Here is a 24154-nt window from a genome sequence, read left to right on the forward strand (position 1 = left end):
AGGAGAAAAATAACTTTATGCTCAAAAGTCAGGATCAGAAAACATATTTTCACAGAGCCTAAAGAAACAATTACCAAAAAGCATTAAGTGAACATTATAGGAAGCACACTATAAACCATACAATCTCAAATACATGAAATATGAGGAGAGGGGGGATAAATAGTAATGTAAAGATGAAGACTAGAATAAAGTGGACAATTTTATTTGTCTACCTTACAAAACAATTTTTTTAAACCCAGGAGAACAGATCTGTTGTTGTAATATTTGGGTCATGTGACCCCTGAGTATGGGAGCGGGCGAGGACAGGACAATCCGGGGCCAGGGCTGCTCCCTCCGAAGTCTCCTGCAGCAGAAGGACCGCTGAGCAGCCACAGGGGCTGGCCCTGTTCAAGCCACATGACCTCCAGCTTCAGGAAGCCACACCGCTCTTCTCTGACCAGTCTCTGTTCCCTGGGCCACATGACTGGATAGCAGATCCACCATCCTGGCCTCCAAAAACCACACTTTGGAAAGGCCCGTGTATGGCAAGGAAGAGATGGCACAGCACGGCATGATCACCCTCAGGCCCAGGGCAACCTCTGGCAGCCCTAAGAGAAGTACCACAAAATCAGGCACTTCTTAGAAACTCTCCCTGCTAATGACTAATGACTTTCTCGGACAGAGACAAGAGCACAAACATGTCCAGGTTCTGGCAAGCGCAGGCTCTGCCCTCCAAGATGTTTGTCCTTCTGCAGTAACTGTGCCCTCAAGGCCCAGTCAGATGAGGACGCTGGCTGAAACCAGCAGTGTGCGCTAAAGGAGAATGAGGACTGGGGTAGACAGGAGTCTCAATGAGTCACTAGTGTGATATAGCTGCCAAATATGTGGTACCCACTGGGGCTGCCTTATTAATAATAATTACCAAGATTTACTGAGTGCCGACTATGTACCAGGGCACCAAACAGATGCCAAGCTGGGTTACATGGAACATGGAGGGCTCGAACACTCCAAAACAGAGGCTGGGACTAGCCTAGGAAAGAACAAACCCAAGGAAGATGGTCACTGTCCGCTCTCACAGAGCTGGACGGCACAGAAGGGACACAGCATAGGCAGATGTCCTCTTGGAGCAGGAGACAACTGAGGCAGGCTGTACCTGACAGCGGGATCACGTTCCCAACTGTCCAGGCCCCCAGGCAGGGGGGGTCTCTGTTGAGACTAAGGCTCTGCCCAGAGGGTATGAAAGAGCCCCCTGTGGGTGGGAAACTAGCCATTGGAAGGGGAAGGGAGCTGTGGTTCCCAACTCTCCTAGTCTAGGGACCTTGGGCAACTGCAATAAAACCAGGAAGCCTCCGTAGCATCTGTAAATTGAAACTAATTCCTGCTGGGTCAGGCTGTTACCCTGGCAGGCGTCCCTTCCCCCCGGGGGGGGGGGGGGATAACATGCATATGTGAATAGGGTCAAGGGTTATTTCCTCACTCAGGTCAGCCAGGGAAATGACCATTGATGAGTCCCAAAACCCCAATGTGGCCCTCTAATCACTGAAATAGACAATCCATGGTCCCAGGCACTGAGTGTCATGGCTTAACGAGTGCTACCAGTGATGTGCTCCAACTGCCTTATTCAACAGATGCGGAATAAACGAGGGGAATCCCAGGGAAGGACGGAGCCTGCTTTCAGGCAAAGTCAGGCTAGACTCCCGGTCACCTCACCACATTTCCAACGCTTTTTTTTCTTTTCCTTTTGTTTATTTTGATTTGTTTTTAGAGAGAGGGGAAGGGAGGGAGAAAGAGAGGGAGAGAAACAAAAACGATCAGTGTGAGAGAGGAACACCGATGGTTGTCCTCCAAACCTTCCGCAGCTGGAAACTGAACCCACAACCCAGGTGCATGCCCTGACCGGGAAGCAAGCCGGCAACCTTTCGGTTTGCGGGACAATGCCCAGCCAGCTGAGCCAGTCAGCCAGGGCTCCAACGATTTTTCTACCAAAACATCATGCCTCTCACTTCAAAACCCCACAAAACGATAGAAAAATATGGTACTGAGAGTTAATATGAGGGGCCCAAATAAGCTGTAATACATGCTTAAATTATATAAAAACACAATTCTGTTATATTACAAACTAATCATTTTAAAAGCAATTGCTCCTACTCTCTCAAATCAAGAAAGCCAATATGGAGACTGCTTGGCTGACTCATTTTTTTAAAGAGGTGTCAAAGGAAACAGAACAAATGAAATGTTTTTCCGTTGAAAAATTTTCCAGAATTCATTTATCAGCAAACACTTACTAAGCTCAAATGAACAGACAATGGCAAGAACATATTACTGAGTGTTATAAGCAAGGGAAATACCAAGGAAGAGCGGGACCTGGGTCTGAGGCAGGACGAACTCTGGAGAAGGTGACTGCTGAGTTACCGGTTTTGCGGACAGGAGAGGAAGGGCGAGCCAAAGACCAACAGCAAAGGACTTTAAATCCTCTACAGTCAATGAATAGAGGATGGGTGGGTGGTGGATGAACGGACAGGTGATGAATGGATGAACAGATGAGTAGCTAGACGTTGGATGGATAAGAGGCTGCATGGATGGATGACCCTACCACCCTTAGTCACTGAAGGTATTCCTGAGGATCACAGTAGAGAGTTTCTAAGAGCCAGGATGATCTCTTCCATTTTCCACCAGCCACCCCCTGCAACAGGCCCAAGAGGCGATGCTTAGAGGGCGTTATCTTCAGGGAGCAGCCGGGGAACAGGCTAAGGGAGAATACCGTATGCCTTGCCTGAAGATGGGCAGAGGTTGTAAGCAGACGAAAAGATATGTGCATATTTGTTGGGAATTCCCTCTTTTCCACAGTTTTGCCTGGTCTGCTTGGCAGGAAAAAACCTAAGGAACTGAGTCAGCCCAAATCACACCAGAGAGAAATAAAAGGTAGAGCTGACGATCATTCTGCTGCACATCTAGATCCCAGACGTCCCAGCCCCAGGAGACATCTGGGTCCACCGCACATTCCTGTCCCGTGACCTGAACGTAAACGATACGAGTGACAGTAAAGTGGCAAAGCCATCATCCTCTGGACTCACCAAGCCTCCTTCAAGGCATCCCCAGACTTTCATAAAGGGCCCCTCTGCAGACTGCTTGACCCCTCCCTCACACTTCACCTCCAAGTAAACCGATCCCCTGGAGGTTCCGGAAATGCCCCTCTGGGTCCATTTGCCCAAGTTCCTCTGCCTGGGCCACCACCCTTCCTTCCCTTACCACTTTCGGAGATCCTGTTCTGGTCCACTCCTGGAGAACACCTTCCCAGTCACTTGGACACAACTGTCTGGTTAAATAAATGTGCCACTTTCCAAGGCCCCAGGGCTCTTCATTATTCTGATCCAGGACTCTGCAATCCCTAGCTAATAGCTGCCAGAAAGAGTCTGGGACAAAATTCACTGTGAAGTGGGAGCGTATCAGCCCAGGAAAACAGACAATTCTTGCTCCTGGCCAATATTCCTAAATAGCTGAGTTTGAGGTCACGCCGGCCAATTTATGACTTTCCTACAGTAGCCTCCCTGCCAGGCATGGACGGTAACAAAGGAAGATGCACATTTGAGAAACCTGCTGGGATTTCAGAGGCCTCCAGCTGTTAACCAAGTTAGCAAGGTGTGCACCTGCAGCAGTGAGCTTAATAAGTGCCAGGCACGTAACAGATGTTCCAGTAAGTGCTAGCTGATTGACTGATGGATTGCACAAGGAATTCCTCTTGATGGCAACTGCCACATTGTTTCAAATTCAAGGCACAGGAAGGAAGGTTTAAGATTGCCAGCCCGGTGTGAGAATGATGTGTGAAAGAGGCGCTGCTACCTGCTCTGACAGCCCAGCCAGAAGAGGAAGCCCAGTGGCAGAGTCCTGGTGTGTGTTGGGGGGCAGGATAGGATGAGGGGGGCCCTTGTTGGACCTTTCCCAGTTGCAGCATCGGTATCATTTGAGGCTAGATAATTCTGTGGCATGGGGGCAGCCCTCTGCATAGCAGAATGTTGAACAGCATTCTTGGCCTCTACCCACTAGATGCCAGTAGCAACCTCACAGTTGCGACAACCAAATACGCCTCCGTATATTGTCAAATGTTCTCTGGGGAACAAATACCCATGCTGAGGACCACAGCTGGAATCCTTGCCTACGGCAGACCAACTACTCCCATGGCAGCAGTCAGAAACCCACTGCAGGAGAGGGTCCTGGATTGGGTGTCTGCAAACCCGGCTCCTCTCGGGGCCCTGCTTCCCACTGCCTAGGCAAACCTGGAGATCACCCAGTGTCTCTGAGACTCAGTTCACCCATCTGCAAAGTAAGGCCACAGCTCCAGGTGACTTCATGCCTGCAGAAGGCACCCAGCTACTTGGCGCCTTGCTGTCCTCAAAACCTCCAACTAGCATCTTCGATCTCTCCTCAAAAGCTAGGAAGATACCACTGGAAATCCACTAAGGCCTAACCAGGGCCTCAAAACAGCTGTCGAAACAGTTTGGCCAAGTTATTCCACTTTTAAGAATCTATTCTAAGGAAATCATCAGAATCGCAAGTAAACATTTACACACAAACATGTCTACTCCGGCTTCTCTGTAGTAACAAAACGAGAAACAACCTGTATGTCCAAGGACACAAAGAAGGCAAAACAGAACACGACAGCAGCAAACAAAAATATTATGTAGCCACTTTTTAAAAAAATCACATAAAATTATTCACTAATAACATAGAAAAATGTTCATGATATAATGTTAACTGAATCAATAGTTACAAGGCTATCTACATAATACAACTTCATTTTTAAAGAAAATATAGATCGAAAATAGTATTTCATACAAAATATAGAAAAAAAGAGACTGGGAGACAATTTAATAAAATTTCCCTCTTTCCCTCTTTATGCTGTTCCTTACTTCACAGGTTTTTGAGCAATAAAAGGCATGTCTTAGTTTTAAGATCATGTAGAAAAGATATTTTGTTACTGTTTTTAATATTTTTTACATCAAAAGATTCATGTGCTCGAATCCTCGAGTTCTAAACCAGGGTTCAGATCTTGAACACAGAGCCCCCAAGCCAAATGAAAGGACGCTTAAACCTGAGTAAAATAAAACTCAAGGAAGCAGAAACAGAAGAGAGAGGGACCGGCAGGGTCGGGGCCACGGGGGGAACCTGAGGTACCCTAAGCAGGGCTGGGCGGGGAGCAGGGGCTCTGTAGGCCTGGCTCGGCAGGCAGCCAGGCAGCCTGTGGGGGTACGTGGTGCTCAGGCAGGCAGCCAGCTCTGTGAAGACAGCTTAGTAACTGCCCATGGCTGGGCTGTGGTCTGAGAACATGATTCTCACTACGAAATAACAGTAAACAGCACTCACATGGGAGGGGGGTATGTCAGTCGGGACCCCCAAGCCCTGCAAAGCAAGGCTCCCAGTTCAGACTGCAAAGGGACTGGATGTCAATCCAGTTCTACTGCCAAGTGGGCCCCTTGGAAGGCAGGCACGTAGTGGCAATGAGGAAGCATGACACTGGAGCACTGGGCCTCGTTCGTTCTGGGCAAAACAGCTGGATTGGGGCTGGGGCCTGAGGGTCCTGGGACTGAGAGGCTGGATCGGGGGGAAAGATGTGGCTCCCAGAGACCAGGAGGAGATGGAGATGCCACCGACCCGCCTCCACTTCCCATGGGCTCCCAGTGCCGGGGGAGCCAACAGGCAGCCTGCCCTCACCTGCCTCATGAGTTGCCTTCGGGAGTGTGGACTGAGCAGAGGAACTGTGCAGGCATGGGCGGGCAGAGTGCTGCGCCTTCAGTTCAGCTCGGTCCTCTGAACGGCCACCATCTCAACCAAATGCACAGCGGATGTGACACCTTGACAAGTCCCACGTTCAAACATATGAAAGTTCTTCTTATGCTCTCTTAAAGTTCTTGCCAATATGTACTTGAAATATCAGCATACAGCTAACAGAGTCTGCAGTGCAGGACAGTACAACTCACAAAACCCACCAAAAGCTGGTCAACGTCATAAGTTGGAGGCATTTAAGAGCCTGTTTCTCCAAGACCAGCAGGACTTTAGTGACAGGAAAGGTCACCATTTCCAGGACCCTGACCTCAAGCAAAGGTCCTGCTGGGCTCTCACTCAAAGCCTTATTTAATTCTAAAACATATATGTAAGGTCCTAGAGCTGGGTAGCTCAGTTGGTTGGAGCACCGTCCCCCACATCAGTAGCCCGAGGGTTTGATTCCCTGTCGTGGCACATAATCTATGTTTGGGGTTCCGCCCTCAGTCAGGGTGCACACGGAAGGCAACCAATGGATGTTTCTGTCTCACATCAATGTCTATCAGTCTCTCCCCCACCCAAATTCAATAAACATATCATTGGGTGAGGATTTTAAAAATAAATAAATAAATAAAATAAAGTACAATGCACCTGTAAGGATTCACTCTGAGCTGTGAAGTGAGGGCCACAGACAGAAACCATGCATATCCTGATGCTCCAGTTGTCCCACACCCATCCAGGCTCTTTCTTGCCTTCTTGCTCCAAAGGAGACTGAAGTTATAGTGAGGAGAGAAGACACTCTTAAAGTATGCTGACAGGGTGCAGGGAGTGCTGTGAGCTGGGGCCAGGGTGTGAGCCGCCATTGCGGAGCACATGAACCACAGGCTGACCTCCTGGGGGCGCTGGGCAGAGAGGAGGCCCTCTCCCCCAGCCCATTCCCTGATCACAGCAGGCTCCCTTCAGCTCTGAGGGTTGAGGCCTTTACAGCTCTGGCAGGCCAGCAGGCACCAGCTCCCCGCCACCACCCTCTCACTCCTGCCAGTCTACTTCCATCCTACCCTCCTTTGGGAACCCTAAAGACATCACAGATGCACCCCTGAATCAAACCTCCGGGTGGGTTGAGATACCACAAGACCTGCTCAAACTGTGAAACAGCAAACTAGACCCAAAGAGGACCCAATTTCTGGCCACTTTGGCCTTCAAACAATGAGACAGCTATCATGATATCAGCACACGCAGTTTCTTACCCAGAAAAGAAGACAGGGGGCTTTCTGACCTGGGGAGCCTCAGGTCAGCACAGAAACTAAGGTGCTGGTCTCATGTGCTCACTACTCTCTGCTTTCTCCAGGGCCTGAAAGCTGTCTTCCACAGCAAAGCCAGTGACTGCCAGAGCCACCTGACAGTCTTGGCCACTGTTCTGGGAAAGACAGCCCATTTCTCTGTGATATTCTGGAGCAGAAGCAGCTCAGTTCTCAGCCAGTTTGGTTTTGCCCCAACCTCTGTCCAGTAATAGCTGGCCAGGCAACTGCGAATCTTATAGTCTGCTGAGGCCAATCCTCGGGTGTCCATGCAGCCGTATGGATGTGAGTGCTATTCCTCTGTTGATGCAAAAATCACAGAGGAATTGAGGGACATCACAGGAAGAAAACACGTAGCCTGATCACCCCACCCATAAAACCCTTGATAAGTTGCAGACCTCAGGGCCCCACTCCGCAAGAATCCTCATTCAGTAGGTTCTCGCCGAAGCCAGAGAATCTGAATTTTAACAAGTTTTCCAACTGAATCCCAACCAGGAGGCCCAGGCAACTAGGAAATGCTTGAGGCCTTCAGCTCCGCTTTGCCTCTATAACTTGTTCCCATTTCTGACTTCATTCTGGTTTTGGTGTAAGTGTCTCATAAAAGAAAAAAAAAAGTCTTCTACTTCATAAAGGGACCTGGTAGATAAAATTGTTACAGATACATATGTATATCAGCCTAAACAAACATATCACCTATGCCACATTTACACTTAACAGGAAGCTTAACCTAAATACTATATTATGTGCTACACCTACAGATGAAGAAATCTGAATTACGTTCAAACCCTACCACCCTGCTCCATCCTACCATCAGCAAACCTGAAAACCCTTGGCTGCGAAACTGCTGAGTTGGATTTCTTCCTTCCCTACATAAATAGGCAACGCAGGTGCACCGCCTCAGCCAATAAACACCAGAGAAGTCCCCTCACCTTGATCTCCTCCGACAGCTGGGACCAGCCCTAAATACTGCCTGCACACACAATGCATCACCACCGCACAAGCCACCGCTGTCAGTTGAACTGTCTGAGTGATGTGCATTCAACTTGTCATCAGGCTGCCTCAATGACCTCAATCTTTGGAGAAGTCAAGTCAAAACTCTAACCTTATGTTCAGAGATTCAAGACATATTTATATGGCAGGCTTCCCTTCAACTTGGCTACAGCCTTGAGGAGAGTCCGAAAGGCCATCACAGGCTGAGTGCTTTCTCCGCCTTCTCCAGTGTCCCTGAGTCCACCCCCATCCAGGCTCATCCTGTGACTACATCCAGAGGTGCCCCAGCCCTACAACTGGCTAAGGAGAGTGACTGGCAGGAGAAGGTGGGGCATATTCCTTCAGAGGTGCTTCACTACACTGTGACCGGAAACAGAAGCAATGACAAGACCCCGGACTTCCTCCAGTCCCTGGTCTTCCCACTCTGGTTCTCAGAGAGAGATGCCAAAGGTCAGGGGTGCTGGCTCCCAGGACTCTGAAGCTGGAAGCCTGAGAGAGCCTATTTGCCAGCCCCTCCTTCCACAGAGAGGTAAATGAACTTGCCACAGGGTCACCTAGCTCCTGAGTGGGTAATCTCGCTCTCCCCGAGGGTAACCCCAAGGGATTCAGGCACATTTCTCTTCATAGTGCATTTATCCATCATTTGTACTCCCTTCCTCAACTTTTTCCAGAGGAAAACAGCCAGAAAGAACAATATATAAGATAGTCTTCTTAGCAGTTACAGCAGGGGTGTGGGAGTCAGGGCAGGGGGAGGTCCACCCGACTTTCTACACCACTACCACCTTCATAGGCAAGCACTAATGACCGGCTCTCAGGACAGTCTTAAGTAGCCAATGACGCAGATGGAGGCGGGGCCGGGGGTGGGGGGGTGCATCAGAGCCCCTTTACCCTGCTCCTCCCGGCTCAGCCATCCTCATCCTTCGAGCCTTCCTTCATTCCCGAAGTGGAGCTAGTTCAGTCCCATGGGATGTGGTACCTTGATGATCGTGTTGGAACTATTTAAATGCATTTGTGATTTCCAACACTTCCATCCCCGGCCTCGAAGCCACTGCTTGGTGAACTGAAGATTCTCAAAGAATCAACAAATTAAGAGCTGTTTCCTGGCCATCAAGGTCTGCCTGCCTACACTGCAAATGCTTACATACTAATCTCCCTATCTTAGGTTTAAAAATATGAACTTGTGTTTTTTTAACTCCCAACATAATGAATGAGTTTAAATATTAGAAGTTGAAATTATTAAGTAAATCATTTCACCTGCAAAGCTTCTATTTGCATAACATTAATTCATGATGGCAGCTAAAACAAATTCATCACATTCTGTATATTAGAAGCTGATTTATGTAGGAATTGAAAAAAATCATGAGCTCAAAATTAGGTTGACATGATGTACGTGCTCAGTGGAAAAGATTTTTCTCTTTCGTTCTTTTCCTATTTTTTTTTAAATCATCCAAACAACTGAATTATGGTGGGAAGGAAAAGGATCTCAGAAGCAGAAAGCAGACGAAGGACTGGCATCTGGGAAGATGAATATGCTACCGCCTCACGTGTGTGGCAGGCTCTCAGGGTGCGTACACACACTCTCCAGTTATTAATGTCAAGTATGCCAAAGATACTCTGGAAAATCATTACCATTCATCACCACTAACCGCCATTAAATTTCAATCAATTCAACTTAGCACAAGTGTACTTGAGCAGCCCTTACAGTTCCTTATAAATGTGGCTCAAAAGTCAAGCTGACTTATTGCATTGTCCACAACACAAAGAAGCATTGCTAAGCATCTGCTTGGACCCGGGACAGATGCTCTTTTAACATCCTAAAGCATTCACAGATCTTTTTTTTTCAGAGCGCTAAGAGGTCTCCAATCCCTACAGGTCAAGACAAGTGGCAGGGACAGGAGGGCACTATTTTGAGACACCACCATTCCTTTTCTGCCTCTGGGGTGAGGACAAGGCATGAAGAGGCCTTCCTGGTAATCAGTCTCTCGGATGTGTTACAGAAAAAGTTTCTGAACCACCCAAAGTTTGGCAGCGTGGCCCCTCTCTCTCCTGGCTCTGGTGAAATGCTTTCAATTCACTCTGCAAGCTGTAAACTAAACTCAAAACCCTGTCTGCAGGGTAAGGGAAGGGCCAGCCAATCCGAAGGGGGAGGGGAGTCAGCTGCAGTCCACTGGTGGGAGCAACTTTTAGAAAACGCACCTTTCCCAGGTGGGCGCAGGCTTGCAGGGTCTGCTCCCAGCGGGGACCCCAAGGCCACACTCGGGTGTCTCCCTGACAACAAAGGCATCGGTGTGAGCCACTCTGAATCTGGCTGCTGGCTTTCGTCCCAACTCGCCAGGAGCAAGGTCTAGCCTGCCACCACTAGCCAAAGGCAGCCCTGGCGAGTGGCCGGTGTGCTGCAGTGACAATGTGGCCATTGTTTGGCACCACAGACCAAGCCCGCATACGGGTGGGAGGAAAGCAGCTCGGACAGCTCCTGGGCACTTGGTGCGAGGTCCTCATGGGCTGGGCACCTGCCTCCCCCAGACCTCCAGGGCCAGTCCCCCGCAGGGCAGGTGATGGAGGGGACCCGAGGAGAGAGAGGAGCCAGACAGGAAACATGGGCTGAAGGGGTAAGGAGAGAGAGAAAGAAAAAGACGGAGAGAAACACAAAGGGGGTGGGGAAGAGTGCGGGGGAGAAAGGGAGAAAAATAAAAAGATACAAAAGGAAAGAGGAAACGGAGGATGGGAAAAGGGGAATCAGAAGAAAAGACAAGAGGGAAGGGAGAAGGACAGAGAGAGGAAGGATAGGATAGGAAAGAAAGGTGAGAAAGACAAAGGAAGGAAGGGTGAGAGAGAGAAAGAAAGAAAAAAGATCAGGGGGAGGCAGACAAACAGATGTACAATGGAATTGTACCGCAGGCTGCCCAGGAAGCCTCTAGAAAGAGCAAGAGTTCATCCTGTTTCATAGAGGGAAGCCGCTCCAAACCCAGCCGAGTCAGCAAAGCATAATCACACCAGGGGCTTTGCTTAATTGCAGGTTTGAGAGCTAGGGCTGGAGAAAGAGAGAAACTTAACTCTGTCCCAGGAAAGGCCCAGGCACTCAAATGATCTGTATGGCTGGAGAACACAAAGATCCCACCTACAAACACGCGCGCGCACACACACACACACACACACACACACACACACACACACAGCACAGCCTACTAAGCCAGGACCCTGAAAGACCAGGCTGGGGTCGGCAGCATGGTAGATTCAGGCTGGCTGGAAACAGCTATGGGCTGGCGGGGGTGGGGGTGGTGACGGGTTGCTGAGCTGGTCCCGGCCAGCAGTGAGGCCCCGGACTGGGGAGGCCCCACCTCTGCCGGCAGCGGGGCCAGCAGCCCTCCACCACACTCACTCGGGGAGGCCAGGGGCCCAAGCCCAAAGGGGGAAATCAGTCCTATGCTAATGAATAAAAAGTCCCCTTTATTTTACTGCTGTTTTTGGTTCATTAAATTTTCCACAGATTTGCAGAGAAGAAAACATAATCAATAAACCCTGACAAAAGTAAATGTGTGAAAAAGGCCAGGGAATGGAAAAGCAAGATAAAAGTGATATCCGATTTCAGCAGATGACCAGCTGGGGCCACTGACGAATCTCAATGGACCATCGCCCTTTTCGGGCTTCCCTTCTCCTTGCTGAAACTCTTCATTCAAGACAATAGTAAATGCACCACAACTTTTTTCTTATGCTAATGCATGAAACCGGGCCCTCAGTTAAAACACTCTTCCCAGCAACCTGTTTTTTTTTTAAACAACACACATGCACCCACACAAAACCACATTAACTTATTCAACTTGCGCCAAAATCACAAGACAGTTTAATATGTACTCTTTGGTCACATTTTAAATGTGTTATTTTCTCCATCTGTATAAAAGAAGCTAGAATCGGAATGCACACAGGGTTATTGGGGACGCTTCTGTTGACGGAAGGAACTGGGGAAAGTAACATACTAACCGCACAGAAAATATGCGGCTGTCACTGGCGTGCTTTCCAATGGCTTTAAACACAGTTTTGAAGGTTAAGGATGTCTTTGTCACCCTCAGAATCCAAAAACAATGACCAATGATTTGTCTCCTTAAATCCTTTATATTCCACAGCAAATATTCAAGTTAATTTCAAAAAAAATGAGTAATATTGAATCTGGAGTCCTGTGTTTACTTGAAAACCACGAAGCTGTCGCTCTTTATCAAAAGACACCGCTGAACACGACTGCTCATGAGGAAACCGTCGCGGAGAAGCGCCCCTCCTGAGCTCTTTAGAAGCCGTGAGCCTTGCTCACTGAAAATGCTGCATATTCTGCTTGCTGGTACAATCCCCTATTCTGCCTCTCTCCATTTTCTGGAATCCGAGAATACAATTTCTTCCTTTGGCATTCTTTACATGTCTCATTTGTCCATATCTCTGACACACTGAAAAGAAGAAAGGGGAACTGCTTCCCTGGGTTCCTTTCCAAAGGGCCCTGGCCCAGCGGGAAACAGCTGCAGCTGTCCACCCAAGGTCCACCTGGTCCGCCCGGCCTAGCAGCCCTCAGGCACCAGGAAACAGGTCGCGGCTCAGGTAGAAACAACCCCCCAACCTAAAGAAGCAAGGCTGGTTCGCTCTGTGTCCTTTGGGCCAGCATCATGGTGAGCAACACTCAAATGAAAGAAGCCTTGCTGAACACACACTTTCCCCAGGAAGAGACAAGCTGCCCCACCCCAAGAACACATACAGATGCAGGACTCGAGTTTTGAGCTCTAACAAGCAGCCACCTGTGTAGGGGTTACACAGGCTTTCAAAGTGCACAGGACAACCTCCAGGTCCCATTTAAAGGGAACTGCTGGCATTGGTGAGGTGAATTCCACCCCTCCCCCATCCCACAGGCCCCAACGGATGAAGGGTGTTTATTAGGCAAATATCCAATTTTGTCTTCGTGCCTGCTGAATCCCCTGATTGTTAATCCAGCTCTAGGGGTTACTCTGTGTACAGGGCACTTGTGGGAGCACAAAAAGCATGAAGTAGTTGTGTATTTTTCAGTCCACAGTGCAAACAAGCCAGCTACAGTACACAGCTCCCGGGCCAAGCCCCCCAAGCCAGGCAATGAGCAGCTCACTAACAGTCCTGTGGTCCCCTCTTCTAACCAGGCAACTCAGAGAACCTCCTCCATTCAGTATTCTCCAACCAGTGGTCTGGAGCATCCCTGAGAAAGTAGAGCGGCACTCCATCTTAGGCCAGCAGGCCAGAAGGGCCTAGTCTAACTTCACACACACACTTCAAGGTGGGACAAGTCAAAAGTTCCCTCCAAGGCCACAGCCAGAGTCAGTGCGAGTTTGCAAACAGCCTGGGAGGCTCTGCCAAAGGAGTCTGAACCTTGCGTGAAAGCTGCTCAAAACAATTCCCATGGAAGATAAAAACATCTTCAATAGTCCCACGTTGTTTCTAGGTGAGACTGGCCCCGGTGTAGGAGTGTCTCTCTCCCTCCTATTCCCACCCACTGATTGAAAAAACAACGCTCTGACCATAGACTCTCACTCAGATGCCAGACCAAGGGAGGGCCAGTTCACCTGAGGGCTGCCCCAGTCTCCTCACCTAGAATGGGATCTTTCCACATACGTTATACCCCCCAGAACCACTAAATAACCTCGCAAAAGTAACGCATTTCTTAAAGCAGAGGATAAATACAAAACCACCCTAAATATTACAAAATTAACTCATTTGAAACTCTCAGGCAAGTGACAACCTTCCCCATGTTTGGGTTTGAGTGGAATTTAAATCTTGGCAAGAACATCCCCACAATTTCCTGTAACCCTCAGCCGTAGGAGGGAGAAGCTGCAAGTCTAGGAAAATGAAAGCAAGAAAGATGAAGAGTAAAAAGAGCAGTCAGAGGCCCAAGAGTGAGAAAGGCCCTGCAGAGGACGCTTTCTACCTGTTCTAGATTATACAGTGTGGAGTTACTGCCTCAGGGCAAACCAGAAGCTGAGAAAGCCTAGAGAGCATCAAAACTCAACGCAGCCAGGCTTAGCCAACGTGCCTTCCCCGCCCCTGGGAGACCTGCCTAGGTAGCCACACAATGAATTTCTTCCAGAGCGAACAACTGCAAGGACACCCTCAGTCCCAGGAGGCTTCCGGACACAGGTAGAGAGAAGGGAACTCCCAGCCAAGGTGTGGAAATGGTAGAGGAGGGGTCTTGTAGGTGAGGTGGCCGAAAACAAACAAACCTCGTTAGGGCACTTGTGATGGACCCGCCTATTCCCCCGCTTTCCACCGCTGTATATTTTGGATTTCAGTTTATTTACTTTACTTTCTGGCACCAAGCCCCCTGAGCATGCCAATACAATATTTGTTTAAACACTATTTTATGCCGCTTGCGAGCAAAACGTTTACTTTCAAATTCTCCAACATCCCCCAGAGCCTCATCTGCAAACAGTATATGAGCGTTTTACAACTGCTTCCTTTATCTGAAGCTGTTGGGATTAAACCTCCACACGGCCCTAGAGGGCAGCGGGCGGGAGGCCCAAGACTGGGCCGTGGCCCCCGGGCTGCAAAGCCCGCAGGGGCGGCGGTACACCGAGAGCGCTGCCGGGGCAAGAGGGCAGAGGAGCGAATAAGACCCCCACTGCTGACACTAGACGCTAGGAAAAGATCTGCTGTACCAGCCGGGATAAACTCCGAGAACCCCGTAAGAATCATGCAAAAGAGACCGGGGTAGGGGGAAGCACTCTGGTAGGGACCCCAGGCCGGCGAACGTCTCTGCAGCGGGTCACCAGGGTGAATCGCCGAGCTCCATCGAGAGCCTCGCGCAGTAAAAGTCGGGTTTCCTAGGAAATGACAACAATTCCTGCCCGGCTGAAAAGGCGCGGAGTTGGGTGGACTTCCAGTTCCCTAGGGCTGCCGCGCGCGCGCGCACGAACACACACACACACACACACACACACGCACACACACACACGCGCACACACACACACACACACACGCTCCTTCCTCCTCCCCTCCTCACACCCCCGCCCCCATCTAGGGAAAACGCTCCCCTCCCTAAACCCTTAATAGGATTGGCGCCCAACTCTCTCCGCGCCTCTCCCATCCATCACACACAGATCAAGTTGCAGTAGTGGATTTTTCAAATTCCTCAGCAAATATACTTGTTGAACGATTGGCCCGGGGTGGGGGATGTTGGGGGGCGGGGGGAGACGATGAATGGGGGCGGGGATGAGAGTGAGGGTGGGGGGACCCGAGGACTCGGCGAGGGATTACGGGAGGATCCCTTCGGGAAGTCAAGCGGATCTTGGGGCGGAGGGCAGGAGGAGGAGGAGGGGGAAAAGCAAGGAGGGTGAACTGAGAGGAGAGTCTGACCGAGGGGGAGGGGGCGGCTAGGCCTGATGAAGGGGAAAAAGGAGCGAGGAAGAAAGAAAGGCAGGGCTCCAGGACGGGTCGCTGGGAGAAGTGCAGTAAGAAGTTAACTAGTAGCTGGATGCAGCCCCTCACGCACAGCACACTTCCCTAAGACATACTCCCACTGCCCACCTCCCGGGGCTCCGCAGCTTCCCAGCCTCCAGTGCTAAGCCTCCCCACACATCTAAACCGCCCCGGGCTGCGGCGCGAGGGCCGGCGCGACTGTACACCCGGAGAACAGAGGCTCTTATCCCCAAGTTGGAAAATCGCCCCCAACCCCGGCCATGAGTTCCTAGTCCTCAAAGTCCCCCGTTATGTCCCTGCCCGCCTTGGCCAAAGCCCGAATTGGGGCCACCCCACGGACCCCAGGGCCCCCTGACCCCGGTGCCCCAGTCCCCGCTCCCAGCCATCCTCGGAGACCGCACAGCATCCCAGCCGGCCAGGGTTCGGCCTGTATAGGGGCACTTCTCAACGAAAAGCAAGCAAAAGAAGGCCAGTGTAACTTTACCGAGGAAGACAAAAGTTTACCTCTAGCAAGCAGGTGGTCTCTCGGAAGCCAGGCGGTGACTGCAAGCCCCCATCCCAACTTGGCTGGCGTGGCTACTCGCCTCCGGCTGCCGCGTGTCGGGGATCAGTGCGGCCGGGCGAGTCAGGCCAGGCAAGAGAGGGGACTAAAAGGCCGGCGGGGGGGTCGAGCGGCCCCAACAGCCGGCGGGCAGGGAGCACCCCAAAGCTCCGGTGAGCCGCGCGACCCGCGCTCCTTCCTCCAGCTCCTCCGGCTAGCCCCGCTCCTCCTCGCCCGCCTCAGCGGCCACCGCCGCCTCCTCCCACTCCTTCTCGAAGTCTCATTGATGGGAGTTTGAAAAAAAGTCTGCGGAGCCGTGCTGCCTCGGCTGGCGAGCTCCAGCACTCCCGCAATCCGGGCGCGGATGGGTCGGTGTAGCGCCCCCGCGCGCACGGCTGCCGCACACTCTGCACTGCGCACCCGCCCGCGCCGCGCGCAGCCGTTCGCCAGGACCCTGGGGACCCAGACGGGAGGAAGAGGACGAGGACGCTCCTCCCCAACCCGAAGTAGAGAACTTACACCTACAAGGAAAGTTCTAGCAGTGAACGAAAGAACGCACTGGTCTCCAACACGTTTTTTTAGGCGCCGGGGGCGGGGGGCGGGGGAGGCAGAGAGCGGGGGTATACAGTTGCTAACTCAAGTCAGATGAGCTTCGGAGCTGAGAGTCTCAGGAACTGCTCTGTTTTCAATCTCTGAAATCACCCGCCCTCCCCACCTCCTTTTTTTCCTCTGCGAGGAGATGCCCGGGTCCATGATCCCAGTGCACTCGCTTCTTCGGGGCAGCAGGGCGAAAACCTGGGACAGAGGAAACCGGTGGATATGATCCCCGGCTCAGCCCGGGCAGGTGCCGGGGTCCTGCCTGCGCCCCCCGCCACGCCTGGCGGAGGAGCCACTTGAGCGCAGATTGGCGAGAAGTAAAGCAGCCTTCTGGAGTTAGTTCATGTGTGTTTTTTGTAAGAAAGGTTTTTGTTTTGTTTTGTTTTGTTTTGTTCTGTTTTGTTTTGTTTTGTTTTTAGAGACTCCACTGGAGCTGCCACAGCCAGATGGAAGTAATCAGAACCCAACAACAGAGAAAGAAGAAGAAAAATCCTCACAGAATTTTTTGGCCAAAATGTGTATGGTGTGTTTAAAAGAACTTATTAAACAAACTAGGTGACTAGTCCTGGGCCCTCACGCTTCATCACAGTCCAGAACTGAGCTTCCAGGCTTGGAGAAGCACAGGAACAGCTGGCCAAAGTGTTCCCCAACCCCTCAGGGGCCACCAACCTGTCCAGGACTGAGGGTCTTCACCCAAAAAGCACCTCATTGAGAGATTTTTTTTTATTTTTCTCCTTAACATTTGTGGAGCACCTACTATATGCTAGGTGACATGTTTTATTTCTTTATTTTACTTAACCTACAAAACTCTGTGAGATAGGTTCTCTAGTACCCCGTTTTACAAGGTGAGAAGACTGAGGCTTAAAGAAGTTAAACTTGTCCAAGGTCAAAGCACTGATGCCCTCCTCCGTGTCAGTAGGTTGTACCATTTGTGCAACCGAATTCACTCAGTTCAGGGGGTGGAAGCATCTCTCCCTCAGCCCCTCTTCTTATAGTTGCATCCAGTCTGGAATGCAAGGGAACCAAGGGCTCAGAATCCAATTCTTCCCTCCCTATGCCGGTGTGACCTTCACAGGCCCATTTTAATGATGTACTTCCTTTTTGTTAGTAGCTCTCTCTTTTCATCACCGACCCTCTTCTAACTTTATTTTTAACTTAAAAAGGGGGATTTATTTATTTATAGACAGAGGGGAAGGGAGAGAGAAAGAGAGGGAGAGAAACATCAACTCGTGGCCGCCTCTTCCCTGCCCCCCACAGGGGACCCAGCCAGCAACCCAGGCACGTGTCCTGACCAGGATCGGAACCAGTGACCCTTCGGTTCCCAGGCCAGTACTCAATGCACTGAGCCACACCAACCAGAGCTATTTTTCACTTTTTAATCACAGTGAAAGCATTATGATTTCCATGACTTCTTACCCTACTTCCTTCCTTTCCCCTTACTTTCATTTGTATGAGAGAAGCAAAAATTTCTTCTTGACATAGAGAAAAAAACATGTAATTTGATGCTAATATGTTCTGGGGGGGGGCATCTGCAGGGTTTTAAAAAAACAATACATTGCAGAAGCCAATGTATTTATTAAAGAGAAGCAAAATTTGAAAAAGACTTTTTCTTTAAATATGGTCAGATTCACCATTCCTCCATGCTATTTGTTTAAATTCCTGCTGAGCTTTCAGAACACAGACTCTAAGGAGACAGAAAAAGTAAACTCTCCTTCCCTTCCTTGGCCATATTTTAATGACCCTATTCATATCTACCCCAGGAAATGTGGGGAATCATTTCATGTTACTGGAATATTAGCAGCGTCAGCTGATTACTTCATTACAAGCTTGTCTCTGTTGGTTTCCTTGTGTTGTTAAGTTTGTGAAGAAGTTTAAACAAATCAACCCTTTTTGGATGTTTTCTTTTTCTCTGATTTGTTTCTTAGACCAGCTCAACTTCTGCTGGAATCCAGGCACTCCCATAACCATTCTTGGCTTATTTTGGCAAGAAGGTAGCTGTCGAGATGAAGATGGAATGTTTTCAGTTTGAGGAGAGGCTATAGATGGGATCCCTTAATCTCTAGATGGGCAGAAGTTTGGGCACTTGGAAAAACAAACAGAAGGTTTGGAGCAGAGGCAAACTGGTATAGCGGAGAAAGCTTTCATGAGCCTTGGGCCACCAGTTCCTGGTCCCAAGTCTAAACATATGGCCTTGGGCAAGTCTCATTCCATTCTGTCAGCAGCTTTCTGTGTGCCAAATGCTGTGCAAATTGATGTCACATCACATCACAGTGAGGGAAACTTGTGGGACCCTTTTCTTCCTGAAGCTTAATGTTTCATTAAAGCTTTGAATGTTTGCTCACTCACATACCTGGTGGTCAATGCCTGCTATTGCCTGGGGGGGGGGGCCTCACCATGAGGTCTCTCTGCTTAGGCTAATGAGGATTTCCTCAAGCCTGGTGGCAACTGGGTGCCAAGGGCAAGCTTCATCAGAAATAACCAGAGGAAGCCCCATTGCCTTTTAGGAAAGCCTGAAAGTCATATAGGATCACTCAGCTGCATTCTACTCACTGAGACAAAAAGGTCTGTCTATGTTTAGCCCTGGCTGGTGTGACTCAGTGGATTGAGCACTAGACTGTTAACCAAAAGGTTGCTGGTTCGATTCCCAGTTGAGGCACAGGCCAGGATTGTGATCCACATCCCCAGTCGGGGGGAGCTTGAGAGGCAACCACACGTTGATGTTTCTCTCCTTCTCTTTCTCCCTCCCTTCTCCTTTCTAAAAATAAATAAACAAAATCCTTTTTGTAAAGTTCTACATTCAAAGGGAGGTAAAATAGACTCTACTTCTTAATGGGGAACCATAAGATTCTGGAAAGCATGTTCGAGCAGACATGGTGCAGTGGAAATACAGTGTCACACGGTGCTACATGGAGACAGAGGAAAGGCTAGAAGGTACCATCTCGGTGTTGTTTTGTGGCTTGGCTGCAAAGCTCAGTAGCAAGCACATAGAAGCACTAGAAAAGCGAGAGACCCCATCCCTACCCTCCAGGAGTCCACAGTCTCATCAAGAGATACACAAATTTGTCCACAGTTGAAGGACACACATTGATATCCTAAGTGACTGGGAGGAGCTAGTCAGAGGCCAAAGAAGAGAGACAATGGGGGGGTAGAAACAACAAGGGCCAGTTCTCCCAAATGGATTGATTATGTCTTATTCTTTTAGGGCTCCTGAGATGACTCGTTTTCATGGCCCTCATCACAGTGAATGTCCCACAAGCCCTCTGGGATCAGGAACACTGTAAAGTCTTGACTCCTTTGATTTACAGCTATGTCTGTTGTCATGATGCAGATATCCTTAGGAGGGCTGACACGAAAACTTCCTAGAGGATACTCCTCACTACCGAGAGGAAGTCTATCACATTTTTTCCAAAGAATAAGCTAACATACGAAGACTAGGAAGCATAAAGAGGGCACATGAGAGGACACTACTGGGGGACGAGAGGACACAAAGGGAAGATGCCAGGCAGGAAAAAGACCAATAAGAATTTCTTGTTTGCAGCCCAAATCTTCAACCCCCTCCTGACAATGTTGTGGGGTAATGCAATGTGGAGATGCGTGCAGAGGGCACGTGCAGTCGGGAGATGTTAGGAATCCCTCCTCACAGAAGCAACCGGTTTGAAAACACTTTTCCCTTTTGGTGGGCAGGGGGGTACACTAGCGGAAACAGCTGGGAGAGATTAAAGTGCAGAAGGACCAAAACTCTAGCTAATAAGTTCGTTCATGCATACATATGTGAATGCATGCATGCATTCATACATCCATTCGTCCTTGTTGAGTTCCTACCATGTATCTTGCACTTTAGAGATAAAAAGGTGAGTGAGATACAGTCCTTGCCTTCTTCCACCTGCTAGTCCCCACTGGGTTCCTGTGTCAGCTTAGACTAGTAAGGGCTATGAAGGAGGTTGCCATGTACAGGACAGACTAAAAAAGGAAAGCTTTGGAAGGTGACCATGAGACATCGGTGTAGCTTTCCTGAAGAGGGTAGAGGAAGGGACAAAATCAACAGGGCTTAGAGAGCCAGTGGGTATTCGTCAGGCCTTCTCTTTCTCAGGGCCAGCTCTCTAAAGAACTTAGAAAAAGATAGCATCACCCTTGCTGGTGTGGTTCCACTGGCTAGAGTGTTGTCCTGCAACTGAAAGGTTGCGAGTTCAATTCCCAATCAGGGCACCTACCTAGGTTTGGGGTTTGTTCCTTAGTCTGGGTGCATGCAGGAAGCAATGAATCACTGCTTCTCTCTTTCATTGATGTTTCTCTCTTTTGTTGATGTTTCTCTCTTCCTGTCTTCATTCCTCTCTAAAAGCAATGAAAAAAATGTCCTCAGGTGAGGATTTAAAAAAAGCATCATCTCACAGCCTCTAGTGAATCTAAGAAATATCAGTAGTCCTTTCATTACCTATTACTTTATTAATATTCGATTTGCCTTTGAAAATGTTTTGTATCAGGTTTGTTTGTGCCTGGGTTACTTGGTGAGCCTCATTTTGCCAGAAATGAGCTGGAGAGAGGCAAGGTCCCACTGCCTTTGAATAATTGAAAGAAGGAAAGAGATGGCTTGGGGAGCCCCTGTCAGACCTTGAGGTGGAGGCATCAGCAAAGTGGAAGCAGGATCCTACTGTGCTTTGCCGTGTATAATGTGCTCCCAGGAATAATGCACAGCCACATATTTGGTCCAAACTTTCAGAGAAAATTTTTTCATTTAAAAATTTTTATTCAATTTATATTTATTTATATTTAGATACTTGTTTTTTGTATATAAAGGAATTTTAGCATTTCTTTTTGAACATATTGTGGTACAAGAAATTTTATACAACAAGTAATTACAAAACACAAGAACAGATACAAGATACAAGTAATTTTACATACTGGTAACAAATTTATGATATTTATATATGGAATTGTTACTACCTATGTATAATAAGCATCCTATTCTTCCCTCAAAAATTTGGGTAAAAAAGCTTGCATTATACAGAGCAAAATACAATAATTGAAGGCCAAAGGCCAGGGTTGGTAAATAGCTGATGCTATAGCCCAGCTACATGTATCCCACCCCCAAACTTACATACAAATAAAAAGCTTGTTTTTTACAACTATGGAAGGTTTTTTTAAAAGATTTTATTTACTTATTTTTAGACAGAGGGGAAGGGAGGGGGAGAGAGACACATTGATAAGTTGCCTCTAAATGCTCCTAACTGGTGAACCTGCCCTCATCCCAGGCACGTGCCCTCACTGGGAATTGAACTGGCAACCTTTTGGTTCACGGGCTGGCACTCAATCCACTGAGCCACAGAAGCCATGGCCAAAAGAAACAGTTTTAATATAGATAAGCCAAACCAGTTAGAAGATAACAAAGATTATGAAAGCAAAGAAAAGGGATGTATAAACCATTGAGGCTTAAATGTAAAAAAAAAAACACGTCCAAACCCTGAAAAATAATAAAACATCAAAATGCATACAGTAGTAGACTTGAATAGAAAGATATGCTCTTGGTTAGAAAGATTCAACAACACAAAGGAGTTAGTTCTTCCTAGGTTAATGTGTAAATACGGCAATCTAAATAAAAATACCATCTTTTCTTAAGATGGGAAAAAATAGGACTAGATAAGTTCATTCTAAATTTCACTTGGATAAAGGAAGAAGAATAGTCAAGAAAAACTATGAAAAAGAAAAGCAATTTGGGGGCAGGGAAGAGAGGTAGGCAGCCCTGTAAGACATTAAAACATAAAGCATTTTTAATTAAAACAGTCTGGGCCCTGCCCGAGTGGCTTAGTTCATTGGAGCCTCAGCCCGTGCACCAGAGGTTTGTGAGTTCCATCCCCTGTCAGGGCTCATACCTCAGGGTGCATGTGAGAGGCAGCCAGCTGATGTTTCTCTTTCACATTGATGTTACTCCTCTCCCGCTCCCTTTCTCTAAAATCAATAAATACAATATATTCACAAGTGAGGATTTAAAAATTGGTATTGATAAATTAATATATACCAATGGAATGGAATACAAAATCCATAAAAAGACCTAACTATGTATAGAAATTTTAATTTTGATAAGAGTGGCACCATGAGTGAGTGAGTGAAAGATGTGCTTTTGACTAAGTTGTACTGGAATACACAGAAATCAAAAGTAGCCCAAGGTATCACTTGTCAGCTATCGGACTGACAAAACTCCAAAGCCTGATGACGTACTCTGACAGTGAGGCTGCAGGGAACCGGACACCCTCCAAGATTGCTGGTGGGAATGCAAATGGACAACCCCGTGGAGAGAAATTTGGAATATCTAGAAAAATCACAGGTGTGTTTACCCCTTTGACCTACTCATCTCACTTCCAGGTATCTATCTCAGACACAACATAGAAAGGCATGTGCAGAATACTATTAATAGCATCCGTATTTTGGAATGTCAAAAACTGGAAACAACCCAAGTATCTTTATGTGAGGACAGATTGAATGAACTATAGTATATCCTCCTAAAGGAGTATTATGTACCGATAAGAAAGAATGGGGACTATTTTTTAAGCTATTGTACATGTTGTTAAGTGAAAGAAGCAAGGTAGGGCAGTGTATGTGGTACATTACTATTTATCTTAAAATGAATGCAATACAAATGTGTGTGCACATGCATGTATATAAGGTTTATTTTTTAAATGTTTTTATTTATTGCCCTGGCTGGTGTAGCTTGGTGGATTGAGTATGGGCTTGCAAACCAGTGGGTCACTGCTTTGATTCCTAGTCAGGGCACATGCCTGGGTTGCGGACTGAGTCCCCAGTTGGGGGCATATGAAAGGCAACCACACGTTGATGTTTCTCTCCCTCCCTTCCCCTCTCTCTAAAAGAATAAATAAAATTTTTAAGATATTTTAAAATATTTTTATTTATTGATTCTGAGAGAGAAACATCAGTTTGTTGCTCCACTCCTCTATGCATTCATTGGTTGTCTCTTGTATACTCCCTGACCAGGGATCAAACCCGCAGCCCTGGCATATGAAGATGGTGCTCCAACCAAGTTGCCTGGCCAGGGCAATATTTACTTTTAAGAAGACAATCTATAAAATGTTTTAAAATTATCTATGGGAGGAAGTAGGGACTTAGATGGATGGGACGGGGAATGAAGCTTTCAATATTGTAATTTATAGGAAATACATATATTTGATCATTCAGAGGATCAGTGTATATTTCTCACACCTATTTGGTCATTGTCCACGATTCCTGCCTCCAAGCTCCTGAAACCCCTGCCACTTCCTAAGTGTCGAAAGTGAAAAAGAAGCCTCTTACGTTGATGGGAGTGCTGTTGGAAAGCCCCTGAGGATGGGCTGGTTGCCCATGGAGCCAATCGTGGGATTAAAGGGTTGACAATTTCAGTCTCCCCGCTCGCCTCTGGGGCACAGGGAGGTGCTGCAGGCTGACTGAAGTCTGCATAAAAACCCAAAAGAGCAAGGTTCTGAGAGCTCCCGTGTTGGCGAACACAGGGAGATTTGGGGAGGAGGCATGGAGGCACCACCTCCCTCCCCGCAGACCTTGCCCTGCGTGTCTCTTCCATACGGCTGAGTCA

The 24154-nt window shown here is 48.3% G+C and overlaps 1 protein-coding gene across 1 annotated transcript in view; it reads right to left on the minus strand.

Moving 5' to 3' along the window:
- The window catches only part of GLI2 (GLI family zinc finger 2), a 252151-nt gene extending 235866 nt beyond the window's left edge, over positions 1-16285 (minus strand). The window contains exon 1 of the mRNA XM_037145343.2: positions 15945-16285. The gene's annotated coding sequence lies outside the window, so the exon portion shown is untranslated. The remainder of the gene's footprint in view (positions 1-15944) is intronic.
- Between the last annotated feature and the right edge of the window lie 7869 nt (positions 16286-24154).

Source organism: Artibeus jamaicensis, unplaced genomic scaffold (assembly GCF_021234435.1).
Source record: "Artibeus jamaicensis isolate MK-2021 breed Jamaican fruit bat unplaced genomic scaffold, CSHL_Jam_final contig_463, whole genome shotgun sequence".
NCBI classification, from domain to species: domain Eukaryota; kingdom Metazoa; phylum Chordata; class Mammalia; order Chiroptera; family Phyllostomidae; genus Artibeus; species Artibeus jamaicensis.